Here is a 6,000-nt window from a genome sequence, read left to right on the forward strand (position 1 = left end):
CTGTGCATGACCTGGAACCAAAATAGGTACAGGGAGGAGCAATTAAGAATCAGGAGGCTCTGAAGTTGGACTGGCCAAGGTGGAATCGGGCTCCACCACTCACTGGTTACCTAATGTTAAGCGCAACATTTAATCTCTCTAAGCCTCCATTTCTTCGCTATGAAGTGGGTCTACCAATCACCTGCCAGTCACTGTAAGGAGTAGATGAGATGAGCCATATTACCACTTAGCATGGGGCCTGGTGTGAGAAACTAGCTACTCTCACTGTTGGAGGGAGAGTCATGATCATTCTTGTTTTTGACCATGCACCTGAGCAGGCCGTGGCCTAAGAGAAAGCACTTTTCCTCCTGAGCTTCCTTTTTTTTTTTTTTTTTTTTCCCCTGGTGAAAGGAGTGATCTTGACAGCGTCACCTATAAGGATCCCTGCAGTGTTTACAACTTGGTGACTTTGGCTGGGTGACTTTTAGGTAGTCCAGATCCTAAGGACACCCCTGGAATCTGGTTTTATCTGCAGACTTTTCTTTTATAAACTGGTTTCTTAACTCCAATATTCAATCTTACTCCCAGGAGCATCTAGGGAATGTGGGTGCATTTAACATCCAAACGTTAGGCGTGAATGGCATTATCGATGATCAGCTGATGCCTCTGGCTGAGAAGTCCACTCTCCTTGCTGTTAGCCCCTGTACAAAAAACAAAAAACAAAACAAAACAAACACTTCTCAGGGACTTCTCAGCCAGAGAAGTGGCCAAAAAGCCTTACCAGGAGGGAGGCAAAGAAAAGGCCAGTGGCTCCGAGAATCTACAGATCTGAAAAACTTCTAGCCTGTCATGGAATACTGGCTGTGTCCTCTAGAGACCTGAGCCTTGGATCCCTTTCCCAGGATCTCTAGATCTTGGGAGGAGACAAAAGTAATGATGGAGACCTGTCCCCATTTCCTCTACCTACCACAAAGTATTGCAAACTGGATGGCTCAAAACAATAGAAGTTTATTGTTTCACAGTTCTGCAGGCCAGAAGACAAAAATCAGGGAGTCTGTGATGGTTGCTTCCTTCTGAGGGCTGTGTGGGAGTCTGTTCTGTGCCCATCTCCCAGCTTCTGGTGTCTGCCGACAGTCTTTTGCATTCCTTAGCTTGTGGATGCATCAGCCCAATATCTGCAATCATTGCATGGCCTCCTCCTTGTGTGTGAGTCTTCACATCTTCCCTCTGTGCACATCTGTCTCTGTGTCCAAATTTCCCCCTTCTGTAAGGACACTAGTCATGTTGGATTAGAGTCCACCCTGATAGCCTCATTCTCACTTGATTTAACTGTATTAACCTCTCTAAAGGCATTTCTGATAGGGTAACATTCTGAAGTGCTGAGAATTAGGACTTCAATATATACTTTTGGGGGGACACCATTCCACCTATAACAAGGTCCTTGGACTATTTTCATTACTTCCAAGGGTATAAGAATTAAACATTTCTTCCTACTGATTCTTAATAATTCTGTTTATTAAGTGCACAGACTCTAGAGATTACCTGGGTTTGAATCTTGGCTCTGCCACTTACTAGCTGTGTGATCTTGGGAAACTTATTAGGCCCCTATGTGTTCAGTTTCCTCAACTGTAAAATAAGAATAATAATAATATTTACACCTCTTAGAGTTCATATAAACATTAAATAAAAACACATTTATAATACCTCATCTTATCACTCTTCTATATCCTACCACGTTTGGAAAAGGCTCCATCTAATAAAAACAGCAGAAGTATCTACAATACTTACCATGTGCCAGGCACTAGTCCAAATACTGTTGTGTACATCAACTCATGGCACCATCGCAGCAACTTTCTAAGGTGGGTGCTAGTGTCATCCCTGTTATACAGAAGCAAAAACTAAGCCCTAGAGCGATCAAGTCCTAAAGGTACAGCCCTGCAGCCACTAAGGGGAGAAGTTAGGACCCAAATCCAGATCTGTCTGACTCCAAGGCCTTTTAGGAGCCACTGGGACTGGTTGACTTTCTAGGAATAATAAAAGGGTCTTGTAAGGATGAAAAGAGTCACAGGCAACCACCTTCGCTTGCCCAGAAAGTCACTGTGTTTTCAAAGGCCTGATTCTGGAGGCTTTTCCTATTATGGCGGACTGTGCTCAGAAAACACACTCGTTTCTTTACAACAGGCCCCATACGTGAAGGGCATGTGTCTCTCTTCCAAGCCCCAGGATGACTTTGGAAAGGCCCCCACACCAACCCAGGAGAGCCAGGAAGAAGCAAACCATGATGCCTTCCCCCCAGGGAACAATGGTCATTTGCCTGACATCTTGACTCTGTGGTTTTGTGTCTTCTAGGGAAGTCTGTTAGAACTGCTGTGCTGATCAAGGGGATGCTGTCTTTGAAGAAAGAAGAGATGGTCCCTCCCCAGCCATGGGCCACCCTTGCCAGTGACTCCAAGTGGAGCTACTTAGCTCGCATGTGCCTGGAGGGTGCGGGAAGCCCAGCAACTCTCAGATGCACCTCCCAGAGGACCGGTGGGAATTGTTCATAGTGCCAAAGTCCTACTACTGCGTTTTCAATGGGTCCTTGTACATAGTTTGCTCCTCTGCCCCAGCCCTCACCTCTTGCTATACTGGAACCGATTTGTACAATGTGGGAATTTTGTTACCTTTTTAATCAAGGGCAACTTCCTTTTCCAGCACTACCATTGTAAGGTTTTTTTCAGGAGGGAGGGCTAACCACCTTGCTTTTCTCTTTTCTCTTTTTCTTTTTTTTATTTTTGTTTTATTAATTTGGGGAAAGGGGTGTTAGTATTAGTGCCATGATATCTACTGGATTTTAAGTAGGGAGACTTTATTTTTAAAGGTAGGTTGAAATTTGGGAGATTTCTTGGCAGGAAGGGCTGAAATCCAGGCCCCTGTCTCAACTTGGAGAGAGGTGACAGACGGCAGATCTTCCAAATCAAATTCCTTTCCAGTTCTTCCCCTGGCTGCCTTTTTGGGGGTCCCTGCCTTAGCCCCACACAAGGCTTTCTGAACTGCCAAGAGGGGATCTGGCTTCTCAACTGCTTGTCCTCTTGGGCCAGGCTGTGCCCAGCCAGCCCTGGGAGAACTGGGTAGCAGGTGGCTGACTTCTTTAAGCACCTTTCTAAATACCAGCAGAAGAGGCTCCCGCCTCTGTTAGCATGATCAGTACTATTGTGACATTAAAACAACAACAATAAGATCTTCCTATCTGGAGGGTACAGAGGTGAATGGCTTTGGTTTTCATTTCTCTTCTTCACTGCCTTTTCTCGGTGTGGTATTGACAGGATTTTAGCTCAAAGCCTCACCATGAATTGATTTTTTTTGTTTGTGTGTGTGTTTGTTTTGGGACAATTTTAGATATCTGAGTGCACTTTTTTTCAGTTAGTCCTAACTTTTAAAAGAAGGAAAACCAAGAGACGTATCTGGTGTACGTGTTGCAGTATGAATTCTGGTTGCAATCCCTCCCCCTCCCACACTGCCCCCCATTTGAGTACACCGCACAAGTCAAACGCTAGGAAGTTTGAATAAAACCAATTTTTCTAACTTGTTGCTCATTTGTTGTAACTCAATAAAGCAAAGACTAAACATTTTTATAACCTTTTCCTCTACTTCGCCTTCTTTATTGTCGTCTGGCTCCCGAGGACTTGGTGTAAGGGTTCTGACTTGGATACCTCCCGTTTCAAATTCATTTTCCATCTTGGAGGGATCTGACGTCACAAGCTGGACTTTAAAAATGGGATGTAGGCCTGGCACGGTGGCTCACGCTGTAATCCCAGCACTTTGGGAGGCCAAGGTGGGTGGATCACCTGAGGTCAGGAGTTCGAGACCAGCCTGGCCAACATAGTGAAACCCCATTTCTACTAAAAATACAAAGATTAGCTGGGTGTGGTGGTGTGCACCTGTAGTCCCAGCTACTAAGGAGGCTGGAGAATCGCTTGAACCCAGGAGGTGGAGGTTGCAGTGAGCCAAGATGGCGCCACTGCACTCCAGCCTGGGCAGCAAGAGTGAAACTTTGTCCCCTCCCTCCCCCCACGAAAAAAAACTGGATGTAAGTGTTGTAGGAATCTTCAGCAGATCTCATTGACACAGAGAAGGAAGTTATAGGCCCTTCCTTCTCGGGTCTCACAAATAGATTCATAAAATAGTCAAGAGAAGAGCTTCAGAGTGGGAATGAGAAGCCCGTCTGTGCACAGGCTCGCCCTTGGATGACCTGAGCTAAGTCACTCCCGCTCCGTGGGCTGCTGGCGAGTGGTAGCTGGGGCACTGCCATTTCTCTGAGGTGGCTTTTAAGTATCTCTGCCCTGGTGAGGTTTAAAGAGTCCCTCACTCTTCACACCTGACACTCGTCTAGACCAGTGGTTCCCAAACATGAGTGGGCACCAGCATCACCTGGAAGGTTGGTTAGACTGTCTGATCGGCATGTCTGGGGTGGGAACAGAGAATGCACATTGCTAACAGGTTCCTCACCTTGGGAACCTCTTGGTCTAGATGCTTCATTTTTACGGGAACTTACAGACTTTTGGCCAGTTTATCTAAACTTAGCATGTGTTTATTCTACAGATAACGGGAAAGACCCACTTCCCAAAATACAGGAAACACTGAAAAATTCAAGATTCAAAAGGGCCTGGCCTTGTCTGGGGGATTCCCTCAGTCCCCCATCCTGTGGGCTCCCATGACACCCTCTCTGCACATAGCCCTCACCACACAGCTCTAGGATTCATTTGGTCAGCTTGTCAATTCCCCCAAGCTGAGAGCAGGGGCCATAGATCTTCCATAACTTTACACCTCTCCGAAATCTCCCTAATTCTCTTTACCACTCAGCAAAGTTGAATGTAGACAGCGATTCAAAAATAAAAATAGGCCAGGTACAGTGGCTCACACCTGTAATCCCAGCAATTTGGGAGGCCGAGGCAGGCAGATCACTTGAGGCCAGGAGTTCGAGACCAGCCTAACCAACATGGTGAAGCCCTGTCTCTACTAAAAGTACAAAAATTAGTTGGGTGCGGTGGTATGTGCCGGTAATCCCAGCTACTCGGGCTGAGGCACAAGAATCGCTTGAACCCAGGAGGCAGAGGTTGCAGTGACCCAAGATCACTCCACTGCACTTTAGCCTGGGCAACAGAGCAAGACTCCATCTCAAAAATAAATAAATAAAAGTAAAAATCATAGCTATCTTTTTTATTGAGCACTTACTATGGGTTGGGCTTTGCGCTGAGTGCCTTACATACGTTTTCTTATTTTAGTTTTACAACCCTGAGAGATAGGTGCCCCCATTTTGCAAATGAGGAAACTGAGGCCTAGTGAGGTTTTGTAACAAGCCCAAGATCATGCAGATACTAAGCGGTTGTCATGGGAGCCTACTAATTTTGCCTATTATGTGTCCCTTACCTGCTGCTCCTGGTAAAAGCAGCCTCTTTTCTATGGGAACTGCCCTCCCCATTCCATGAGGCTGTGCTGTGACTATTGACAGACCTGCTCAAGCACATGATCCAAGCCTAGCCAATCATAGTTCCCATCCCCTGGCCCTAGTGATGACATGTGGGCCAAGCAGGGCCAACTGAGCCTCTTCTTGAGAGATGGCTGTAAAGAGAAAAAAAAGCTCATTCTTTCTGCTTGGGTAGCTAAATTAAGAAGATGTGGGCCAGGCGAGGCGCGGTGGCTCACGCCTGTAATCCCAACACTTTGCGAGGCTGAGACGGGTGGATCATGAGGTCAGGAGATCAAGACCATCCTGGCTAACATGGTGAAACCCCGTCTCTACTAAAAAATACAAAAACAAAATTAGCCGGGCGGGGTGGCAGGCACCTGTAGTCCCAGCTACTCGGGAGGCTGAGGTGGGAGAATGGTGTGAACACGGGAGATGGAGCTTGCAGTGAGCCGAGATCGCGCTACTGCACTCCAACCTGGGCAACAGAGCGAGACTCCATCTCAAAAAAAAAAAAAAAAAAAAGAAAGATGTGGGCCTAGGGCTGACTGCAGCCTGCAGCTATTTTCTCTGCC

General features: G+C 46.5%; 1 protein-coding gene across 8 annotated transcripts in view; it reads left to right on the forward strand.

Annotated features, from left to right (window-relative positions):
• ZHX2 (zinc fingers and homeoboxes 2) overlaps window positions 1-3,596 on the forward strand; it is a 194,558-nt gene extending 190,962 nt beyond the window's left edge. For all 8 annotated transcript variants that reach the window (NM_001132880.1, XM_024250598.3, XM_054560949.2 and 5 more), the window contains 1 exon segment: window positions 2,329-3,596. The gene's annotated coding sequence lies outside the window, so the exon portion shown is untranslated.
• Window positions 3,597-6,000: the final 2,404 nt, after the last annotated feature.

The sequence above is a fragment of the Pongo abelii genome, chromosome 7 (assembly GCF_028885655.2).
Source record: "Pongo abelii isolate AG06213 chromosome 7, NHGRI_mPonAbe1-v2.0_pri, whole genome shotgun sequence".
Lineage (NCBI taxonomy): Eukaryota > Metazoa > Chordata > Mammalia > Primates > Hominidae > Pongo > Pongo abelii.